The following is a 24,883-nucleotide window of genomic DNA, read 5'->3' on the forward strand; positions in this document are numbered from 1 at the left end:
TTATTAAAGATGAGATTGCGGAGTGCATGATAAAATAGGACTGAGTGACCACAGCTTCATCAAGGGCAGGTGATGTCTGACAATTCTGTTAGTTCTTTGAGGAGGTAACAAGGAGGTTAGATAAATGAGAACCAGTGGACATGATTTATTTAGATTTCCAGAAAGTCTTTGACAAGTTGCTGCATAGGAGAGTGTTAAATAAGTTAACAACCCATGGTGTTATGGATAAGATCCTGGCATGGATAGAGGATTGGTTGACTGGCAGAACGCAGAGAGTGGCAATAAAAGAGTCTTTCTCAGGATGGCAACCGATGACTAGTGGTGTATTTCAGGAGTTGGTGCTGGAACCACAACTTTTCACATTATACATTAATGATTTGGAAAAAGGAACAGAAGTCACTGTTGCTAAGTTTGCAGATGGTACAAAGGTATGTAGAGGGACAGGTAGTATTGAAGCAGAGGGGGCTGCAGAAAGACTTGGACAGGTGAGGAGAGTAGGAAAAGAAGTGGCAGATGGAATACAATGTGGAAAAGTGTGAGGTTATGCACTTTGGGAGGAGGAGTGGAGGCATAAGACTATTTTCTAAATTGGGAAATGCTTAGGAAATCAGAAGCACAAAGGGACTTGGGAGTCCTTGTTCAAGATTCTCTAAGTTAACATGGAGGCTCAATCAGTATTTAGGAAATCACGTACAGTATTAGCATTCATGTCGAGAGGGCTGGAATACAAGAGCAGGGATGTACTTCCGATGCTGTATAAGGCTGTGGTCAGAATCCATCTGGAGTATTGTGAGCAGTCTTGGAGTCTTCCTTATCTAAGGAATGGTGTGCTGACCTTGGAAAGAGTCCAGAGAAGGTTCTTAAGAATGATCCCTGGAATGAAGAGCTTGTTGTATGAGGACAGGCTGAGGACTCTGGATCTGTATTCGTTGGAGTTTAGAAGAACGAGGGGGAATCTTATTGAAATTTACAGGATACTGCGAGGCTTGGATAGAGTGGACATGGAGTGGATGTTTCCACTAGTAGAAAAAACTAGAACCAGAGGGCACAACCTCAGACTAAAGGGACGATCTTTTAAAACATAGATGAGGAGGTTGGTGAATCTATGGAACTCTGCCGCAGAAGGTTGTGAAGGCCAGGTCATTGCGTATCTTTAAGACAGAGATAGGTTCCTGATTAATAAAGGGATCAGGGGTTATGGGGATGAGAAAAATATCAGCCATGATTGAATGGCGGAGCAGACTCGATGGGCTGAGTGGCTTAATTTAGCTCCTATGTCTTATAGTCTAATGAAGATTGGTACCTTGGATGCTGAGAAACTCTGGTGGAGGATCATCCACTCAGCAGTTCGATTGCATAGTTGCAAATTCTTCAACCTTGTCTTCTGTACGAATGCATTGGGCTCTATCATCATTCAGGCTGAGAATGTTTTTAGAGCCTCCTCCATCTCCCATTAGTTTAATTGTCCACCGTCATTCACAATTGGATGTGATTTATTGATATTCCATTATATAATTTTACCAAGTCTGTTTCATATATCCGCTGTCCAAGTGCCAAAGAAATTTCTTCTCTCTGGCTCGGTTTCACAAGGCAACTTTGTTTCTCTTTCCCGCCAACCCTAGTATTAGGGTTACAGTATACTGCGAGGTCTGGATAAAGTGGACGTGAAGTGGATGTTTCCACTAGTAGGAAAATCTAGAACTAGAGGGCACCACCTCAGACTAAAGGGACGATCCTTTAAAACAGAGATGAGGAGAAATTTCTTCAGCTGGATTGGTGAATCTGGGGAACTCTTTGCCACAGAAGGCTGTGGAGGCCAGGTCATTGAGTGTCTTTAAGACAGAGATAGATATGGGGGATGGGGGGAGGAGGGGAGTGTGGGAACTGTGGAGAGGGCAATCTGGGACAATAGAATGCATCTTGTGGTATTTGTTATTTGGAAACTACAAGGAAAAGATTACCCTTTGTTAAACCACCTGGCTGCTCTGAATATTATTTTGCAAGTACTGATGATCACCTTACTTGGCATTTAGGGCAGTTATCCTTGGTTGCTTGAAATTGAATCCAAATTTCACTTGTCTTCAGAAAATTGTGCTGAAATTTAATCCATCTTTGCTTCACCTTGTACATGTTCATAGCTCCTTGAAAGTGGAGTCACAGGTGGACAGAGTGGTGAAGAAGGCATTCAGCAAGCTTGGTTTCATGGGTCAGAATATTGAATACAGGAGTTGGGACGTCTTGTTGAAGTTGTACAAGACGTTGGTAAGGCCACACTTGGAATACTGTGTACAGTTCTGATCACCCTATTATAGACAGGATATTATTAAACTAGAAAGAGTGCTGAAAAGATTTACTAGGATACTGCTGGGACTTGATGGTTTGTGTTAGAAGGAGAGGCTGGATGGACTAGGACTTTTTCTCTGGAATGTAGAAGGCTGAGGAGTGATCTTATAGCAGCCTATAAAATAATAAGGGGCACAGATCAGCTAGATAGTCAATATCTTTTCCCAAAGGTAGGTGAGTCTAAAACTAGAGGGCATAGGTTTAAGGGGAGAGGTACAAAAGTGTCCAAGTGGGGCAATTTTTTCACACAGAGGATGGTCACTGTCTGGAACAAGCTGCCAGAGGTAGTAGTAGAATCGGGTACAATTTTGTCTCTTAAAAAGCGTTTAGATGGTTACCTGGATGAGATGGGTATCGAGGGATAGGGGCCAAATGCGGGCAATTGGGATTAGTTTAGGGGTTTTGAAAAAAGGGCGGCATGGATAAGTTGGGCCGAAGGGCCTGTTTCCATGCTGTAAACCTCTGTGACATTCATTACATTGAGAAGAATCATATTGTTGCACGTTAAGCTTTTAATTTGTTCTCTAGCTGGATCCAGAGGAATTTCAAAATGTAATCAATGCTTTTTTGATGTGTGGGTGGAATCTTGTACAAAATTACGCAGAGCTCCTTCATCAAGAACTAGTAGACATGGTACTGAGAAGTAAGATAGGTGAACACTAAACCTGGAGAGAAAGATTAGTAATAGTGATTGTTTCTGACCTAGACTTCAGTGTTTTTGGAGGAAGATAGAAAAGTAGTTGTCAGAGTTCATGAGTGCCAGACAATAGAGTTAAAGTGGTCTCACCAGTGGTGAGGGTAACAGAAAAGAAATAAAAGGTTGGAAATGGAGAGCTGAATTTTGTGGTTGGTGATGTAACACTGCAGGCGATTCTGGCAAATGGAGAGAGGATGTAGGACTGTGGGCAACAAGAGGCCATAGGTAATTATTTTGGGGCATAATGTGGGATGGATTGCATTTTGGAATTTTTCGATGGTACATATTGGAAGTCAGCAAAAAAATCCTTGAAGTTGAGTTTAGCATTGAAAGAAAGATGGTCTGTGTGGCACAACAATGGAGATTATCAGGTGTTCAGCTGGTGGGAATTTTAACTCTTGACAATTTGACAGCATGGAGGTTGTTGTGAGATTGAGAAACATTAATGAGGTAGATCTAGGGTGTCACCAATATACATATAAAAACTGATTCCATGCTAGCAGATAGAATGTACTTTTTGTTTATTGTCTGGCCAGGAGCCAGCAGGAAAAGATGGAGTTGCTGCTGCATGATTACCTTTTAGACTATGGGCCAGATGCGGATAATTGAATTAACTTAGGGGTTTAAAAAAAAGGGCAGCATGGACAAGTTGGGCCAAATGGCCTGTTTCTATTCTGTAAACCTCTATGACTAACCCTTAAGAGGATTATCTCAATGATGTACAAGTTAACTGAGGGGCTGGTTAGCTCAGTTGGCTGGATGGCTGGTTCGTGATGCCAAAAATGTGGGTTCACTTCCTGTACTGGCTGAGGTGACTCATGAAGGCTTGCATTCTCAACCTTGCTGCTTGCTTAGGGTGTGGTAATCATCAGATTAATTCACTACCAGTTAACTCTCCCCTTCAAAGTGGGAGAGCAGCCTATGGTCAATTGGGCATGTGGCATCTTTACCTTTTTTATAAAGGTAAAGTTGCCATATGTTGTGCTGTCTGAAAGCAGCTCCAAACCAAGTTGGTAACTGCAGGTGATGCAGATTAGTTCCTTGCCCTGCTTCTGTGCTGCTGCTACTCCTGCTCCTATTTCTTATGTTCTTATGTTCTTATGAAATTTGCGGATGACACCAAGATTGGGGGAATGGCAAATTGTGCGGAGGGTGTGGAGAGTCTGCAGAAGGATCTAGATAGGCTGGGCGAAAGGGCCAGGAAATGGCAAATGGAATTTAATGTTGGCAAGTGTGAGGTGGTCCACTTTGGAAGGAAGAATGGTAGGAAGGACTATTACTTACGTGGCGAAAAACTGCAGCAGGCGACGGTGCAGAGGGACCTCGGGGTCCTTGTGCATGAGTCGCAAAAACCCAGCTTGCAGGTGCAGCAGGTGGTCAGGAAGGCGAATGGGATGCTGGCCTTCATAGCGAAGGGGATTGAATATAAAAGTAGGGAGGTCTTGCTGCAGCTGTATAGGGCATTGGTGAGGCCGCAGCTGGAGTACTGTGTGCAGTTTATTCTTATGTTCTTATAACTTGTCTCCATGGTCTGCCTTGGCTGGATTACCTTACTTATTCCACACTCACTTATGTGACCTTAGCCAGAACATCTTCCAGCTATAACTGTTCTTCCCACATTGCTTATTTGCACTCCGCCCCCATCCCCAAACTCAGCTCAGTAAAAACTCTGCATCTATGCTCTTTTCCGGAGAAGGACCTTCATCAGATCCCCAGATCTACTACCTCAAAAATATGATTCTTGTATTGAAATCCATTTTTGACTTCCTCCTTTCCTATTTCTGCACCCCCTTGACAATGCCAGTATCTAGTGGTGATAATGCAGTTGAATGTCAAGGAGAGATGGCTATATTCTCTCTTGTCAGAGATAGCCATTGCCAGGCACTTGTGTGGCATGAATGTTACTTGCCGTTTATCCATGCAGCCTTGAATGTTGTCAAGATCTTGCTACAAATGGACTGAGGAGTTTTGAATGCTGAACATTGTGCAATCATTAGCGAACACCCCACTTTTGACCTCATAATGGAGGGAAGGCCACTGATGAAGCAGCTAAAGATGATTGAGCCAAGGACATAGGAACTCCTGCAGTGATGTCCCAGAAATGAGATGTTGAAGGTTAATCAACTGCAACCACCTTCCTTTGCTAGGTATGACTCCGACCAGTGCAGAATTTTCTGCCTGCTTCCCGTTGACTTCAATTTTGCTAAGGCTCATTGATGTCTATGTTTGGATCAAGGTTGTAACTAGGCGAGTACAATTGCCAAATGCAATTCAGTACGTCCAGGTCTGACTTCTTGCCATGAATCCCTGCACATTACGCATATTACCCTTTGTTAATATTATGCTGACATGAATGTCACATTCAGTCACATATGCATCAATTCACTGCATTTCTAATGAAGAGTCGGTCAACAAATCAATTCCATTTCTAAGCAAAAACGTATGAGCATAAACACAATTCACTGACCAACAGTACTTATTATACCTAGCCAACAACCAGAACTAGCCGCACCCTGAACCAAGATGTTGCAGTACAGCTTCAGCATTTACATATACCAGCAGATATTTGAAAATAACGCCCAAGTATGTCCTGTTCACAAAAAGCAGGACAAATCCAAACTGGCCAATTGCTGTCTTATCAACCTCATCGCAACCATTAGCAAAGTAATAGACAGTGTCATAGACTGCGCTATCAAGCAGCACTTACGCAGAAGTGCAAATTGTGCATGGATGAGTAGCTTATTGCCATGTAAGTGCTGCTTGGTAGCGCAGTCTATGACACTGTCTATTACTTTGCTAATGGTTGCGATGAGGTTGATAAGACAGCAATTGGCCAGTTTGGATTTGTCCTGCTTTTTGTGAACAGGACATACTTGGGCGTTATTTTCAAATATCTGCTGGTATATGTAAATGCTGAAGCTGTACTGCAACATCTTGGTTCAGGGTGCGGCTAGTTCTGGTTGTTGGCTAGGTATAATAAGTACTGTTGGTCAGTGAATTGTGTTTATGCTCATACGTTTTTGCTTAGAAATGGAATTGATTTGTTGACCGACTCTTCATTAGAAATGCAGTGAATTGATGCATATGTGACTGAATGTGACATTCATGTCAGCATAATATTAACAAAGGGTAATATGCGTAATGTGCAGGGATTCATGGCAAGAAGTCAGACCTGGACGTACTGAATTGCATTTGGCACGTTTGGTTGTCGACGACCTGTAGTTCTGGCTGCCGTGGAAAGATTTGGTGATGTAGAAGAACTCAATGCTCCTGTAACTGCAAAGTCATTTTTGCTTGACTTTCAGTGCCATTAGTTGAGCAAAATCTATACCTGTCACCAACTACATAAGCATAGTTTAAAAGTGCCTTTAAATGACTCCAAAGTTTTTTTCTCTCTCCGTTATGCTATCAGGAAGTTGTTTCCAAGTAGTCTGCATAAAAGAAGAACATTGACATTGGTTCCAATGTTGCCATTTGATGAGATCAGAAACGCCAAAGTATGTTATAAAGCCTGTCTAGAACCCAGTAGTTTTTCTATTTTGGCATTAGTGTGAGGATGAGGTGTTTTACTCCTTGTGATTCTTTTGACACACTGGGAAACTTTTATCAAAACAAACTTTATCTAACAATGCAGTTTAACAAATTAAATAGCTTAATTTTCACCAGTTGAAATGCTTAAACATGCCTTGATGCAATTGCTAACCTATCTGTTTTAGTTCCAATGTAAGCGATATTTCTCAGATAGACTTAAACTCCTCTTCAAGATCAATTCGCAACGCACAGGCTTACATGCTATACTTGGGCTGCCAGTCCTCAAGCCTCCAAAATACCTTTGGAGGCAGAGACCTACTTCTTCTAGCAGGTCTCAAACAGCGGCTTGCAGAGAGAGACCTCGTGCTTCTTTCAGAACCCAATAATAACTACCTGCTTTTCTCTGTAAGCTTAGCTTCTCCCCTTAAGTACGTGACTATCTCCGTCAATCAGCCTAATGAAAATGCTACTCTGAAACCCCCGGAGAAAAAACAAATAAAAATACATTAACTCAGATGAAAACACATACATGCGTATCCAAAATCAATCATTAGTCTGCATCCTCAGCATGTGAGCTGCCTGGTTTACAGACAAATCTGCATGGTGTAAAACAGAGCTGAATTTTAAACATACCCCCACAAGAAATACGCTAAAAATACATTTTATAAAGGCACAGAATTATCATATCCTAATGTTGGGGTTTACCTGGAAGTGGTGTTTCAGGCATATCTTCTATAATTTACCAGCCTCAAGTTTCTGAAATTAGAAAATTACACCTGACGCTTGTGTGCTTGTCTGCCATATTAAAGTTGCACCTATATTTCTGAACAAACTCATTAATATTGTCCGAATGTGAATTTTCCACAAATTATTTGAGCATTACTTGGTTACTACAACCTCCCAATCTTAATGAGTCTGTCCTCTATCCTATTTAGTGACTATACTCCCTACGATCGACCTACATTTCAAACAATACTTTGAGCGAAATAATGTTGGGAAAAATTCCGTGCTACTTTGGTTTAGATTCAGGATTCTTTATATATAAAACCCTGAATTGGTTTATCCTCTGAGTTGTTTTCTTACTTTCTGTACAGTATATTGAATCTGAGCCCAAAAATCATAGACCTTTGTTTATGTTGAAATCCCCCCCAAATTTTCCTTTTTATTTTCAGGATAGCGTTGTTTCAGGATATGCCCAGTTGTCCCCTTTTTGAACTCTTTATGATCACTTCAGACTCTCATGCCACAGTTAGTTAACATTTATATTTTTGCATGCATTACCACCATCCCTGTGCTGAAGAAAAGCCAGGCAGCATGTCTTAATGACTATGGTCCAGTGGCTCAGATATCCATCATTATGAAGTGCTTCAAAAGGTTAGTCAGGGCATGGATTAATTCTGGCCTCCCAGACTGCCTGGATCCACTGTAGTTTGCCAATAGTAACAACAGGTCCACAGTAGTCGCCATTTCCCTGGCCGTACACTGAACGCTGGAACACCTGGATAGTAAAGACATATATTTCAGCCTTACTTATTGACTACAGCTCAGCCTTCAACACCATTATTCCTACAAAACTCACTTCCAAACTCCGTAGCCTGGGGCTCAGCTCCTCCTTCTGCGACTGGATCTGAGACATCCTATCCCACAGACCACAATCAGTAAGGATCGGCGGTGACACTTCCTTGTTATCACCGGTTCTCCACAAGGCTGTGTCTTCAGCCCCTTACTGTACTCCTTGGACACCTCTGGCTATGTGATCAAATTCCCCTCAATTTTCAGTTTTGCAGACTCACTGTGGTGTACCAGATCTCAAACAATGATGCGATGAAGTGCAGCAAAATGATAGAGAATCTGGTGAACTGCTGTGACAACAATACTGTCTCCCTCAATGTCAGCAAGATAAAGGAGATCGCCATCGACTTTAGGGAGCATAGTGGATGATATGCCCCTGTCTACATCGATGGGGATGAAGTAGAAATAGTCGAGAGCTTCTAGGTGTCCACTTTAACCAACAACCTATCCTGGTCTCTCCATGCTGACGCTATGGTTAGGAAAACCCACCAATGCCTCTACCTTCTCAAGAGGCAAAGGAAATTTGGCATGTCTGGTATGACTCTTAACTAAATTTTACAGATACACCACAGAAAGCATTCTTTCTGGTTGTATCACAACTTGGTATGGCTCCTGCTCTGTCTAAGACTGCAAGAAACTGCAAAGGGTCGTAAATGAAACTCAGTCCATCATGCCAGCCAGCCTCCCATCCATTGACTCCGTCTACACTTCTCGCTGCCTTGGAAAAGCAGTCAGCATAATCAAGGACCCCACTCTCTTCAACCTTCTTACGTGGCAAAAAGATACAAAAGTCTGAGGTGATATACCAACTGACTCAGTTTCTTCACTTCTGCCATCAGACTTTTAAGTGGACCTACCTCGTATTAAGTTGATCTTTTTCTATACCCTAGCTATGACTTTAACACGACATTCTGCATCCTTTCCTCTCCTTCTCTAGGTATGGTATGCTTTGATTGTATAGTGCGCAAGGAACAATACTTCTTACTGTATACAAATACATGTGATAATAAATTGAATCTGACAATGGGATTTTACTCCTTTAAAAGATACGTAGTTTAACATCTAATTGAACTTGCTTTCTTTTGCAGTCTTTGATAATTGTCCACAAAACTACTGATCTCAGACATACATTGGAAAAGCAGTTTTTGACTGTGAAATTGAGTTATATGGCTATACACTGGCTTTATTGAAGAGGGGAACTTTGGATTTAGTTTTGTGTGTTCTGTTTAAGGATGTTAAGACATTGTTGGGATGAAGAAGTAGCTTAGGTAACTTAAAAACATCTTTTATTTTTCATTGCTCTATGTGCCTCTGATAGTAAATCCTCATCAGAAAATATAATTGAGTTATATTGCACAATGGTTAGTACTGCAGCCTTACAATGCTAGGGACCTGGGTTTGATTCCAGGTTTAGGTCACTATCTGTGATGAGCCTGCACATTCTTCCTGTGTCTGCATGGGTTTCCTCCTATAGTCTGAAAGCTGTGCTGGTCAGGTGCATTGGCCATGCTAAATTCTCAGTGTATTTGAACAGGTTCGGAGTGTGATGACCACAAGGATTAACTTCATTGCAGTGTTAATGTAAGCCTACTTGTGACTGATAAATAAACTTTAAAAGCTTTAAACGTCACTTGTTTGAGTCCTTTATCCTTTTTACCGCTAGTATTGCGTCCATACGCCATCTGTTTGCAGGTAGATATCTCTTGCCTTCATTCATTACCACTTTTGCACTTGCCCAACGTGCTGGGCCAATAGTTTGGATGTATTATATCCAAAATGTAAGCTAATTGACGTTAATTGATGTGTTAACACATTTCGTTTTCTTCAGTTCTCTCACAATTTCTTCCCCTTCGCCCTTCCCAGTAGAATCTGATTTTTTAATTAATGTTCCTTTACAATTGTTTGCATGTTCTCCATTCTGCCCCAACCATTCCAGGTGCAAAGGGAATGTTTTTACTTTGGGTGTCTGCCCCTTTAACATCTCAAGTTTTTTGGCAGCTGCTGCAAGTTCAGGCTGTTTACACATTATGAGAAAAATGATCTCTTGCAGCACTCTCAAATAGTTGCATTGGATTCAAGGTCCACACATTGGTGGAGGAGCAGGAATCTTTCCTTGGGTGTCTCATTACAGCAGCTGCAGTTAATGTTGCCACGTCCTCTAGGTAAGGTGAGGTATCTCAGGGATAGGTGAGTTCAGGGTCCTTTTATCTTCAATCAGTCTGATGCTCAGACCCAAAGTGGTTTGGCTAACGTTCAATATTTTCATCACTTTAAGCAAAAACAGTTTGATCTAAGCTATAAGCTAACAGCAGAAATCTCAACTCAATAAATGTCTCAACAGCTTGGCTGGCAGCCAGCCTCAAGCTCAAATTCAAACACGAACCAACAACATTAGAAAAAATTCACCATTTGCTGCCTGTACAGCAGGCAGAAAATTGCTCAAACCCTTGTATCTTTGGGTGTTTGGATGAATTGCCCTTTCAAGGCACAGTGAAGGCCGGCCAGATCTTTGGCTATGTTTAATGCGGCTCTGTAAGAGAGCTAAGCCATTTCTTTTCATATTTCTCCTTGGGATGTGAGTATCGCTGGGAAGGTCAGCATTTATTGTTCATTCCTAATTGCTTTTGAGAAGGTAGTGTTGAACCATGTGGAGTGTAGGTACACCTATAATTTTTTTCTATAGTGCTTTGATACAACTGAGTGGCTTGCTTGGTCATTTCAGAGGGCAGTTAAGAGTCGACCACATTCCTGTTGATCTGGCATCACAGGCCAGACCAAGTGAGGTGGCACATTTGTGATCCAGATAGAGTTCAACACTAATTTGATGATTTCATGATAATTATTATTGAGCGATTTCAGTATTTGAGGAAAAGAGGACAAGTGAGCATGCCGCAAAGCCAATGCCTCTATTTACCCCTACAACACTGATTTTGTATGCAGTGTTTGCAGTTGATTATGCAAATTGAAACTTGTGCTAATGTCACAGATGAGATGGCACCATCCTGAATTGTAATGAGAATAGCATTTGTTTCCAGATTTATTAACTTAAGTTATGCAGATACCAAGATGGGATTTGAATTCCTAGCTCCTTTTTGGAGATGCTCTATTAGTCCAGACCTCTGGGTTACTAGTCCAGTAGTGTTACTACTATTCAACTGTACTGTGACCTTTTGAATCTCTTTGTATTTTCCATGATTAGCAATGTGGCTTGATTTAGAGTAATGTTATCCTGGAAGGTGAAAGAGTTCAATATCCTAATCATAGATGTCATATTTCTTAAAATTGCAGTAGAACACAATCTTGACACTTTGTGGAGTTCCTTACCGAGGTAATGTGGTCTCCTGATTAATTTCTGTCAAGCCCTCCCGTAGTTCTGACAGGAAGCATGTGTTTTATTGTGTTGATGTATGCCCTTGAAGGGATAGGACAGTTTTACTTTAAGTCCTCCTATTGTGCTTGGGAAGCAGTGTTACACTCCTGATTTCATGGATCTGCTCTGATACTGTTGTGTGTTTATCTTTTGAGCCTTCCCAAGTTACAGGATCACCTGAAATTAAGATGATATCTAAGCAATTACTTTTGTATGCTAATTGTACAGCCATAATGTACAGTGTCTCTGTTACTCCACCATCAGGATAATAAAAGTGTTATTCCAAAGTGAAAATTGAGCATTGATGTATGAATGTTGGTAGAATTGTTTAATAGACCTGTCAAAACTGATGCAATCAGATGGGATTTTGTGCAACAGGACACTGAAAATAATTGAAAATTGGCAAAGTGACCCAGTGAAAACTTTGTGTGGAATAAAAAGTGCCTTGACAATTTTTAATTTTGTTACCACTGCTACTCCGTTTTTTTTGTTGTTGTGCAAAGTGCCAAGTTATGATAGATGGTGGTGAGTAGTACGTTATCACTGGGGATTTTGCAATTTTAAAACATCTAACTGATGTCTTGGATCAAGTTGCCCTTCAAATTGAATATACTGGAGTTACTTGTGGCAGCTGTTTGTTTCATAATCCATTAATTTATTTTCAAATAAAAAAAATTGTCGCTAGCTTTGCACAAATTGATAAGTGTCTGGCTAAACATTTTTAAACTACCATAAGCAATATAATTCTTAACTCAATTTTACATTGTAAGCATATCTGCCTGTTGAAGGTATGCTGCCAATTAAATCGTGTCCTTATATAACCCCTTGTAATGCATCCCAAGTTGCAGAAGAGTGGTAAATAAATGGGTCATGAGGCTTTTAAAGGTAGGGAAGTCGAAAGAAAATGTTCAAGACAGTGGAGCATTTTCATTCTGGGCATACAGGAGGTGGTTGTAGGCACTAATTAGAGTCCACCCTCCATCCCTGACATAATTCGGAGGTAGGTGCGGGTTGCTGGGTGTGGACGTGGGCAATTTAAAAGGCACATTTTGGTGCTTCAGGATTTTGTTCTTTTAACATAATAGAAAACAGCCCACCAGCTCATGTCACCCCCCCCGACACTTCTCTCACCCTCTTCATGCCACTAATGCCACTTCATGCTCTTCCACCCACCCCCAATGGCCCCACATAGTACCTGTGTCAACCTGTGCACCTTCACCTATCCAGTAGTCTGTTGAAATTATTATCAATGAAAAACACTACTCAATTGACAGCATTCTATCCTCAATTACTCAGTGTTTATTCACGCAATCTAAACCAGGCCAGGTGTTTACTGGTTCTGCTTTTGATATGTTGGAGTGGTTGATTGACACTTTTTATAGGGATGTAGTAAAAAGAGATTTTTGTAAGAAAATTATGAATAAATTTTTAACTTTTTCACACATTGTTACTGTAGGGTTCATGGAATCTGTACAGTGTGTATAGTGGGTAAATGGGCATCAACATAGGTTGGCATGGTGGGTATGAGTGGCAGTTGAGGGTGGGTAGAGGGGAATGGGTTGGCATGTGTGGCCATTGGGGTGGGTGGAGGGGTATAGATGGTCTGAGGGGGCTATGGGGTGTGAGTGGCAGGGCATAGTTGGGTTGACATAGAGTCATGAATTTGCCTTTCAAAAGGTTTTCTTGCCCAGATTATGATTCATAATACTTCTGAGGGGCATTGAAAAGCTTGCCTGACCCCAAGAAAATTGTGAAGTGCTGGGGGTGCCTATACCAATGGAACCAATCAGGTCAGGGACTAGCCCATACACCTTAATCCATGCTGATTAAAAATTGGAGAATCCAGCCCTTTGAATTCAGATGTGACAGAAGCATAATGAGGTTTTTGGTGACAGTGGGAATGTGCTTTTCACAGACCAGTTTTCTTCACTCAAGCATGACAGAATCTTTTGTAAATAGTTAACTTTGTTAAGGAGTTTTTCACACCGTAAATAGGTGAATCTTCAGCTGAGGACATTTCACAAACTCTGTTGTAGAAAGCGGCATCATCAGAGCAGATGTGGAATAAAAGTTGAGTCATAGACCATAGAACATTACAGCGCAGAACAGGCCCTTCGACCCACGATGTTGCGCCGACCAATTAAAAAGCAATGACCCTCTAACCTAAACCAATCCCTTTCCATCCATAAACCTATCCACGGATCTCTTAAACGCCCCCAAACTAGGCGCATTTACAACTGCAGCAGGCAGGGCATTCCAATCCCTCACCACCCTCTGGGATGTCACTACCTCTGACATCCGTCCTATAACTACCACCCCTTAATTTGAAGCTATGCCCCCTCGTGCTAGCTTTCTCCATCCGAGGAAAAAGGCTATCACTGTCCACCCTATCTAAACCTCTAATCATCTTATATATTTCAATAAGGGACATATTTCACACCTAGGGTGGTGTCAGTGGAGGTGGTAGAGGCAACTTTTAAAAGTCGCTTGGACAGGTACGTGGAAAGGAAAGGTTTAGAGGGATATGGGTCATGGCCTCCTTCTGCATTGTAGGGATTGTATGATTCTATTCTATGAAAATCCTGCAAATGGAACTAGTTCAATTTAGGAAACCTGGTCGGCATGGACAGGTTGAGCCAAAGGGCTTGTTTCTGTGCTGTGTAACTCTATGGGCTCTATTGGGATGTTTAGTTTAGATATTTTGAGTAGATATATAGTTATTTTAAACTCTTGCTGTAATGTTTCAGCAAAATCTTGCTCAAAGTATCTTGAATTTTGAGAGAGAAATTGGTACATTTCAAGAATTATAACTTTGCAAAGGATCTTATGTTCCCCCATGAATTGATGTATTATGAGGTGACATTAATGTGAGAGAGTATAATGTTTCCTCAATTTAAGAAAAACTCACTTCTGTTTTAGTCGATTGCTTTTATTATATTACACCCTCTTAGCCGCCTTCTTTCTAACGAAAACAACCTCAAATCCCTCAGTCTCTCCTTATAGGACCTCCCCTCCATACCAGGCAACATCCTGGTAAACCTCCTCTGCACCCTCTCCAATGCCTCCACATCCTTCCTATAATGTGGGGACCAGAACTGCACACAATACTCCAAGTGCGGCCGCACCAGAATTTTGTACAGTTGCAACATGACGCTGCGGCTCCTAAATTCAATCCCCCTACCAATAAACGCCAAGACACCATATGCCTTCCTAACAACCTTATCTACTTGATTCCCAACTTTCAGGGATCTATGTACACATACACCTAGATCCCTCTGTTCATCAACACTATTCAGAGTCCTACCGTTAGCCCTATACTCTACACATCTGTTATTCCTGCCAAAGTGAATTACCTCACACTTTTCCGCATTAAACTCCATCCGCCACCCCTCGGCCCAGCTCTGCAACTTGTCCAAGTCTCTCTGTAAACTATGACACCCCTCCTCACTATCTACCACACCTCCGACTTTGGCGTCATCAGCAAATTTACTAATCCACCCAACTTCCTTCCAGTTCATCTCCTTGTAAGTGCTGTTGAAGGGGGAGAGATTTTTAAGAATTTGACTTGTGGTAGTGAAATGAAGCTGGGGATTTTCGTATATGACCTTGGATGACCCAGCAAGCATTTTTGGTATCAAGAGCAAGAATTGGCAGTGCTTTTATATGGTCCATTCAGATCTGGTGATTAATAATAAAGCCAGCTGTTACCACACTTGGTTAAGCATCTCTTGGACTTAAGGAGTGGTGGTGAGAGCCTCTTGTGAATGACATGATGATGCCCAAGTATCCATCATCTTTCTGCCCACCTAGCCTCTAACCCACTGGACCTTCCTCCAAGACTCTCTGCTGGCCTACCCCTAAAATCTTTATTTTTCACTTTGTTTCCCATTCCCCTTCATGCTCTCTTGAAGCTCATCTTGTCCATGTAACCCACCTTCTGCTCTCCCAATCTGATTTCCACTGATCTACTGAGTACCCAACTTCCTTTCCTGGCTTCCAGGTTTGCTGATATTGTTAGCAGTTCTCGTTCCTTTGGTTTTTCCCCTCTCCTTCAGGTCTGTCCTAAAAACTAACACTTGACATCTCTGCCCCATCTCCAATCTCCCTTCCCCTCTAAAGTCCTTGAACATGTTTTGACTCCTAAATTTGTGGCTGTTCCCCAGAGCTCTGAATGCTTTTGAATAGCTTTCCAATGCTGTCACTATACCAAAGCAGCTCATATGAAGGTCACAAATGGCATCCTATGTAACTCTGACAAAGGCAACCTAATCTTTCCCTATACTTCTTGATCTTTCAGCTAGATTTTTGTGTTCTAGACTTATGAATTTGAACCCATGGCCTTCTGACTCATGAGATAATGTTACTAACTGAAACATGGCTGATAGTTTCTTGTCTTAAAATGTTGACATACCTGTTTGCTCCACAAATGCTACATGGTTTGTTTTCAGCATTTTCTGCTTTTAGTACCGATGTCAAATGATGTTTTTGAACTGGCTAAAGTTAGCAGTTTTGGAGTTAAATTGGAATCACTTTCTCCACACATTGCTATCAGCAGTCAATTCCCAATTCAAATTTTAATTATTGAAGCTTTCTGCATTTTAAATTTGTTTTACTGTTAACTGTCAATTATCAAGGGTTATGGCATTGCTTGTCTTTCACACATCTGCTCTTTGTGTGAGAGGAAATAGATGAATTCTCCATGATCAACTAAAGCTGATTCAAAATTTGTAGTCAAAATTGATCAGCTCAATTTTCTGCACGACCCTTGATTTCTGATGGGCTTGAATGATTCTAGGGAGAGAGTTAATGGCACATTAATATATGCATGATTAAAGCAAACTAATGCAGATGCTGGAATCTGAAACAAAAACAAAGTGCTGGAAAATCTCAGCAGGTATGGTTGCGTCTGTAGAGAGAACCGCACTCGATTTCAAGCCTGGATGACTCCTTGTAAGAGCTCATAGATGCTGTCAAACCTGCTAAGATTTTCCAGCATTTTCTGAGTTTTGATTAATATATGCATGCAATAATAGATGAACTGTTTATATTCCAAGTCAACAGTGAATATTAATATGTTGCCAATCTGGGGTTTATATGCTGTAAAATTGTTTGATACACAAGAGACAAGATCCTATTGCAGTAAATGAAATGGCAATCTGTGAAACCAGCATTTGCTCACAAATTGGCTGCATAGCAGATTATCAGGAAACAACAGTAGTAATTACAGGCTAGAATGGGTAGCTATGTGGCTAAGAAAGTTTAATGCTTCTGAAACATATCAAATCAGATTTTTCTGCAATAATAAGAAACGGAAATATATCTTCAATTAAAGCAAAACGTAGGTGCACTTAGATCTGTAGTACTCACACACGCTTATCTTGAGCAATGTTATTTTCTGATAACATTGTCATCTTGGAGAAGGTCATTTACTGATATACTTCAACATTATTGCCATGTAATCTTGGTACCAAATGTATTTCTACAGAAAGTTAACAGTTTACTAGAGGGAAAACGAGAGGGCATTGGTTTAAGGTGAGAGGGGAAAGATTTAAAAGGGACCTGAGGGACATATTTCACACCTAGGGTGGTGTCAGTGGAGGTGGTAGAGGCAACTTTTAAAAGTCGCTTGGACAGGTACGTGGAAAGGAAAGGTTTAGAGGGATATGGGTCATGGCCTCCTTCTGCATTGTAGGGATTGTATGATTCTATTCTATGAAAATCCTGCAAATGGAACTAGTTCAATTTAGGAAACCTGGTCGGCATGGACAGGTTGAGCCAAAGGGCTTGTTTCTGTGCTGTGTAACTCTATGGGCTCTATTGGGATGTTTAGTTTAGATATTTTGAGTAGATATATAGTTATTTTAAACTCTTGCTGTAATGTTTCAGCAAAATCTTGCTCAAAGTATCTTGAATTTTGAGAGAGAAATTGGTACATTTCAAGAATTATAACTTCGCAAAGGATCTTATGTTCCCCCATGAATTGATGTATTATGAGGTGACATTAATGTGAGAGAGTATAATGTTTCCTCAATTTAAGAAAAACTCACTTCTGTTTTAGTCGATTGCTTTTATTATATTACACTGTCTGCTTGGCTCAGTTATAAGATTTCTGATCATTGAAGCTTCTATAATTTGGGCATGTAGACTGGGCTAACACTTGCGTTGAACCATCAGAGACCGTTTTTAGATTAGCTATTGACAATTTTAATAATGAAACCAAAAGACCAAATGGGAAATTAAACCCAGCTCAGGTAGAACTTGCAAATTATAGAGTAATGTTAAAGCAGGAGAGGAAAACATTTATCGTTTGACCTTCTGTGTTGAAGAAGACCACCTTTTCTTATGTTCTTATGTTCTTATCCAGGTGTTGCGTTCTGATTGCAAAGGTGCCTGATGAGTTCTATCATGGCACGAAAGGTTCTTGTGCAATGAGGACAGTAAAATGAGGCTTGCAGGTAACTGGAGGCATTGTTCTCATGGTTTATCCATGCCTTGCACTTGTTCTGGGCTGACACTTTCCATTGCTGCTAAGGTGCTGTTGGAAATTGCAGTCTTCAGGCTGAGCAATCCTGGGCAAGGATCTCCCATGATGCAGTGTCAATTTTAAAGTCTTTGAGAGAGGCTTTCAGTGTATCCTTGAAACGTTTCTTCAAAGAATATACTGAAAACCTGCTTCTTTCTGCAGTTCAATGTAGATTCACTTAGGGAGTCGGTTGTCAGGCATTTGGGTGGCATGTCCAGCCTATTGAGTCAGTTTTTGTCATAACATTGAGAAAATGCTAATCAGCTGCCTCTCCCGAGGTCTGGTACTATGTTTTGCCACTTGGTGTCGAATAGCTTATGGAGGCAGCAAAGATGGAAGTGACTGATTTTCTTTGCATGCCATTGGTCTTGCTCCTAAAATTTATTTATTTTGTGTCACAAGTCGGTTTGCATTAACACTGATGTGAAGAAACTGAAAATCCCTAGTCACACGATCCGGCATCTGTTCGGATACACTGAGGGAGAATTTAGCATGACCAATGCAGCTAACTAGCACGTCTTTTGGACTGTGGGAGGTAACTGGAGCACCTATAGCAAACCCATGCAGATATGGGGAGAATGTGCAGACTCCGCACAGGCAGTGATGCAAGCCGGGTATCAAACCCAGGTCCTTGGCGCTGAGAGACAGCAGTGCTTGCCCCCATGCCGCCCCTGTAGAGAAAAGTGGAGAGGACAGTTGCTCAGTAGACCTTAAGCAGTTTTTAGGCTTACCCCTCTACATTCCTATACTGGGTAGTGAAGTCTTTTGAAGGACACTGGCCTTGGCAACTCTGGCATCTGTCTCATCATCAATATGAACACAGCATGAGAGAGTGCTCCCTCGATTGGTGAACCCATCCACAGGGGTCAACTTCTGATTGTTTACCATCATTGTTGGCTCTTAATAGATGATAATGTGTGGGAAATGAGGGTCAGAGAATGGCAGGAAGGGAAAGAGAGAACAAAAGCCTAAGAATACATCAGCAATCAAGAATAAATGTTACAAAGATGGAATTAGAAACACAAACAGATCAGCCACAATTTTATTGAATGGCAAACCAAATGACCTACTTCTCCTAGCTTATATATTGTACTTCTGGTCGAACATGGTAACCTACAGTTCAATAAAGGCAAAGCCAACAATAATCGTAAATGCCAAGAAAAAGTCATGCTGCGAGATTTAATTTTGTTATATTTTGATTTTAATGCTTTTTGGGACGTTACAAGAAATATTGAAATTATGGCATTTCAGTCCCAAAAAAATTAAAATTAGAGCCTTTTTCCCTGTGTCCAAGTTATGTGCAATATCCCATGAATTCCAGTTTGTTGATGGTGACTCACCTAACCTTCTGAATTCTTATGAAAATACAGTTTTGCTGCCATAGCAGTACATCACAAAAATTGCTGATTTTTCAGTTACTTCTACTTCTGCTTGCAGTATAAATATCCTGCAGAAAGGATCAGAAAATATGGCTGCACTCATTGAGTGGTTGAAGATCACTTCTATGTGAAAATAAAGTAATCTCTGCTGCTGACTTAAAGTAGGCCTTCCTCAGTAATTCAGTAAAATACTGACTTAAGGAAAATATCGTGAAGGATCTTACATTGAAAAGAAACACTGGATGCTGATCATAGAATAAGGGACAGTGTGGAGAGTTAAATATAATCATATTTTTAATTCTTGGATCTTTGCATTATGGAATCATGTGCTATTGATTGACCAAAGACGTGCGGGTTAGGTCGGTTGGTCATGCCAGATTGTCCATTGTATCCTGGCATGTGTAGATCACGGAATAGTGGGGTAAATCTGTGGGGTTGTGGGGATAGAGCCTGAGGTGGGATTGTTGATGGTGCAGACTTGATGGGCCAAATGACCATCTCCTGCACTGTAGGGTTTCTATGATTCTATGATTGCTGCTGTGGGTGTCTTGCAATTTAATATGACAGTGCTATTGAGAATCTGTTCTATAAAATTATGAAAAGGTATTTGAAATGTAATATGATGGAATAAGCAGGCACACAATGAGTGCTTGGGCAAAAATCCAAATTGCCTGTTCAAAGCATTTGTTTAGCTTCTTTCTTTAAAGCACCTCATCTTAAATTTCAATGAATTCGGATATGCTTATATTCTTATAACAAAGGACTTTACAATGCCTCAATGAGCATGCCATGACAATATACTAAGGGGGAGAGGTAAGTTAGACCAGCTCACCTGCTAATGCCTCATGATCAATTGTGGCTTCTTGAGGCTTACCTGATTGCTTTCAGAATTGGAGCTGAGATTTCCTTTCCTGAAATTGACACTGTTCTGCTATTTTCAATAGTTAACATTGCATGAGGTTGGGAAGCTCATGAAGTTACATTGTCTAGGTGATGAGGCAGCATTTGATAGGATTAATTGTTTTTTTAAAATATTTTTACTTTAGATATTCTTATAAAAGGCTATGATGCACAGTCCATTCTCTACCAATGGCTAAGCAAACTAAATTGATAATTTTCCTATCTACTGCAGTTGAAATAGTCGTAATTTTAGTTAGCAAACCTTCGAGGCTTCTGTGAAGCAAAATATCTTATAGTGAAATTGCTTAATTTTGGATTGTGCAATTTTATGTCTCTCGATCAATTTGTTATCATGTGTGTGAATGTAAGTTGCCAACTATATAATTTAGTGTGGCATACACTACAAATGAAGCTCAGTTGCGATGCTATTATAGTGTGTCTAATAATTTTGCTTTGATTTCAGCTTCATGTGTATAATAGGTTATAGTTACATGCAACAATTTAAAAATGCATTGGTACACTATGTACCTTTCCAAAACAAATTTTCAAAGATAATTTATTTTTCTTTGTGTTTGCATACAATTTGTTAAATTCTCAAATTCAATCATTTTGTCTACTGAACAGGGAATATTTCGTACCTAGAGTATTGCTGTCATTGTTTACTGGCACAGATGGATAGCCTGGCAGACTGTTGAAGCATTACAGAGACTTAAGTATTGGATTGGCGTAAAACAGCTCAATGAGGTCAGTAAACTGATGGTAGAGATCTCTGGGGGTAGAAAAAAATCATTTTAATTCTTCAATATGCATGGTATCTAGGAAGCTTATGATTCAGATTAAAGAATCTGATATTTTCAAGAGATTTTTGCTTTGGAGGATCAAATGTAAAATAATCATCTCCTTGTTTTGTCTTTGAAAGTGATGCATGCAACATTTTTTTAACTTGCGCTAACAAGTAATGTTAACTACTGTTGTGTTTTTCGAATTTCTATGAGTTGCACGTGAAACTTCAAGAGATGGATTGCAAACTTTATTATGTTTCTGTTTGTAGTACAAATTAGAAAAAATAGAAGTTAATGTTTTTCTTATTTGGTTCTAAATTTCATTGTTGTCTCAACAGATTTTGGCATTTTTTTCAGTTCAGGAAGAAATAGTTGCACGTTCTTTGTTTAGACGTTAGCTCTGTTCCAGCACTTTTTTAGGAAAATAAGATTGGGGTGGTTGAGTACACTCATTTAACATAGTTTAAAGGCATCTGTGCAGTTTGGCTGCTTGAGGGCATTGACTTCATTGAACAGTGTCTTGCAGTTGGTTTACTGCCTTCTGAGAGATGTTGTAGTGTTCAATCATATGGAAGACAACTCAGCCGTTTAGCTGTGTTTGGAGTTACCTTACTCAATTTGTAAGGATTGGTCTGTTGGGGATGTCAAGAACTTGAGATTGCAGATGGGCTCTGGTCTGCTACTTAGTTTCCAGTTCTGAGTGGAGTTTCTGTATTACTATTTAAGCTCAGTGCATGTGTTGGAGGTGTTTTGCAACATTTGTTATGGGAACAGTTGCGATTTGCTATTTGGGATTCAACATCTTGTGCTATGCTTAACAAATGGACTGGGTTGAATATTGCTTGGAGGACTTGTGCATTTGGTAGACCTGATGTGCACAAACCCTAATTAGTACTAATCAAGAGTCCAATTTATTCTCTGTGAATTTATGCTTTGTTGCCCAGAGTCACTGAATGGTGGACCAATGTTATTTTTGGTTAGAAGTAGGCTTGCTTGATGATTCTTCAAAGTCCACCTCCAATAATGGAACAACCAGTGTCAGATTCCAGTAGAAGCTGGGTTCCATCCACTTTGGGCTGAAAGTAACGTGTAGTATTTATGACATAAGTGCCAGACAAATCAGCCCAGCAACAATGAGAAAAACAAACTGAAAAAGCTTGCTTGCAACTGCAGAGTACATGATTTAAAAAAAAACATCTTCTGAAAGGTACACCAATGTCATAATGCTTTTATCTGAGTTAATGTTCTGGATTAAGACTGTAGTTGAAATGCTCAAATAAAGTCTGGAAGTCACTTGAGCTTTGATCAAGGGCATTGATCTTTTATTTTGCAGTGTTATTGTTTAAAACAGTTCAGAATTAATTTGTCAGTCAGCATGGAAGAAATTTGATCTGTAAGAGTGTTTTTCCAGGACTTGTATGCATCTTTTCAGATTATGCCTCTGTAGCATCTTGGAATATTTTTTCTGCTCGAGTGGCACTAATTAAGTGCAGATACACAGTTGGGTTGAATCATTTTATTTGAAGATTTTTACATAACTAAGAAATGTGGAATTTATGCTGGATTTGAATTTAGCTGGGTTTTCTGATGAGGGAAGAAATAATTGAGAACTACGAAATTCTGTCTTTCAGCCTGAATACATTTGTCCAGACTGACTTTTAATATGGCCTGTTTTTAAGACACTGGCTAAATTGATGCATGGCTTTGCACTGCCAGATCAAATCTATATAAATTTAAATTTTGTAGTGTAAATAGTATGTGACATAAATTGTCAGCATACCTGACACAGAATTCTTATTATCTTGGTCAACAAAGAGTTTGGATGTGAACAGATACCTAAACACAGTCAAGGGTATATTGTAGCTGCCATTAATCTGTATTTATGAAGGTTTATCTTGTGCTTCTCAGATTGATGAATTTGTGGAGTTTTGTTCTACACTAATATCAGAGATTAGGCTTTCCTCGCAGGCATTAGAGCAGATTGTTTTCATCATTCTAGTTGTTTATATTAGAACATGTATTCAGCTGTAGTATAATTATTCACATAGAAAATTGTGGAGGTTTTATAGGTCACTGCAGTGCTTTGCCCTGTGCAAAATGTGTGCAGAAGACTGACCTGTGTACACTATTAGGTAAGCAAAGTTCTTTGTCTCAGCTTCCTATATCCTTTGTATTTGGTTTTATAAAAGAAATTTTCTCTTTATTAACCTGGTGACGTTGCAGTGTGGAGGCTCTAGTTAGATTTGTGCTGCATCTTTATTTTCAAACTGTAGTTAAGTGTGTGTTGTAATCATTGATGGAATATTATATCAAAGCTATAACATGAAGTCATATAAATTGGCAAAACGATTGTACAGTCCATGGAGCACTTTCTATATTTTTTAAACATGGATTATTAATGTATTCATGAACAAAATACAGTTAAATTTTTAAAATTCATAATTCAATCCCTATAGAATAATATTGCCAAAGACCTGTTTTAAAATCGAGTTGGCTTTGGGAGTTGTGTGGAATGAGAATTTTAATATAGGTATCCGTGCATTTGACCTAATAATCGAATGAACTTTCTGCCTGAATTTGAGTATTTATCATTATAGCAACTCAATGAAGTATATACTTTTCCTGTAAACCTAGTAGACATTCTTCAAATAGAGCATTCTCATTTTGTTGTGAAGGATATTTTCAGATGAAGTGAATTTATTCTGATTTTTGAAAAAAAGACTTGCTGATTTCCTTATTTATTTTGCCGCTTGTTTTCTAGAAATAACGCTTAAGTGCATGCTGGGTATCGTGGTTTTGGAATACAAGACCACACAATTTAATTTAAAGCTGTACAATAAAGAGTAAAGAGAACATGCAAGTTGTTCTTCAGGATTCACATAAAATATTTGTGTTTTTGAATGTCTTGCTTTATAATTACTTTTGTTGAAAAAGTCTCACCAGTAAATTTGTTCCATTAGGTTTCCCCATATTTCCCTGTGAAAATATTTCATTTTTACCTTCAATAAAGGGAATTATGTGATTATTAAAAGGGCTATGTTAGGCAAACTCGTGACAATATCTATGACTGTCAAGATGTACGACAAAAGCATTGTAATGTGATTTAATGGACAACTAATTCCCACACCAACCCTTCCGTATCTTTCCCTAACTCCCCCCCCCGCCCCACCCAAAAAAATTTCAGTAGTACTAAGGACTCGTTTAGTGGATTGAATAAACCAGTAGTAACTAGTGGCAATGGTTCATTGGATTAACAGAAATCTCAAATGTTTGTTGAAGCCATTAATTGAGTTCTCAATGCTAAAAAGATTTTTTTGTGGGAGGGGATAGGAGCAGATCCTGAAGAGGATGGTGGGGTGGGGCCTTCATCGAAGCCCATAATCCTCTGAATGAATAATTTTAAAAAGTATAGTTTTAGTATTGGCGACCATGGAGCTATCATTGTTGTGAAAACAATGTTCTTTATGGGAGGCAATAAAACCTCCTTACTTGGTCTGCCTTACAGATGATCCCAGATTCATAGCTATATCGTTGATTCTTAAATGTTCCCTGAAGTGGCTTAGCAAGCCCCTCAGTTCAAAGGTAGTTAGGGATGAGCAACAAATGCTCGCCTTATCAGTGATGTCCACATCCCATGAAAGAATCAATAAAAATTAATTGCCTTAATAGGTTTGCCAACTTTGGCTGGACGTATTCTGAGATATCAATACGTCACTTTCACCTGCCCCTTTGAGACTCCTGCCATTGGTCAACCAACATGTCAATCATCACAGAGCCATGCCTTCC

The 24,883-nt window shown here is 39.9% G+C and overlaps 1 protein-coding gene across 6 annotated transcripts in view; it reads left to right on the forward strand.

Annotated features, from left to right (window-relative positions):
- The window catches only part of LOC145359180 (signal transducer and activator of transcription 5B-like), a 196,280-nt gene that overhangs the window by 100,375 nt on the left and 71,022 nt on the right, over positions 1-24,883 (forward strand). For 4 of the 6 annotated variants that reach the window (XM_080213622.1, XM_080213623.1, XM_080213619.1 and 1 more), the window contains one exon: positions 20,940-21,059. The exons of the other annotated variants lie outside the window; for them this stretch is intronic. The gene's annotated coding sequence lies outside the window, so the exon portion shown is untranslated. The remainder of the gene's footprint in view (positions 1-20,939; positions 21,060-24,883) is intronic. 6 annotated transcript variants of the gene reach the window in all.

Source organism: Carcharhinus amblyrhynchos, chromosome 27 (genome assembly GCF_965287045.1).
Source record: "Carcharhinus amblyrhynchos chromosome 27, sCarAmb.v2.hapA, whole genome shotgun sequence".
NCBI classification, from domain to species: Eukaryota; Metazoa; Chordata; class Chondrichthyes; order Carcharhiniformes; family Carcharhinidae; genus Carcharhinus; species Carcharhinus amblyrhynchos.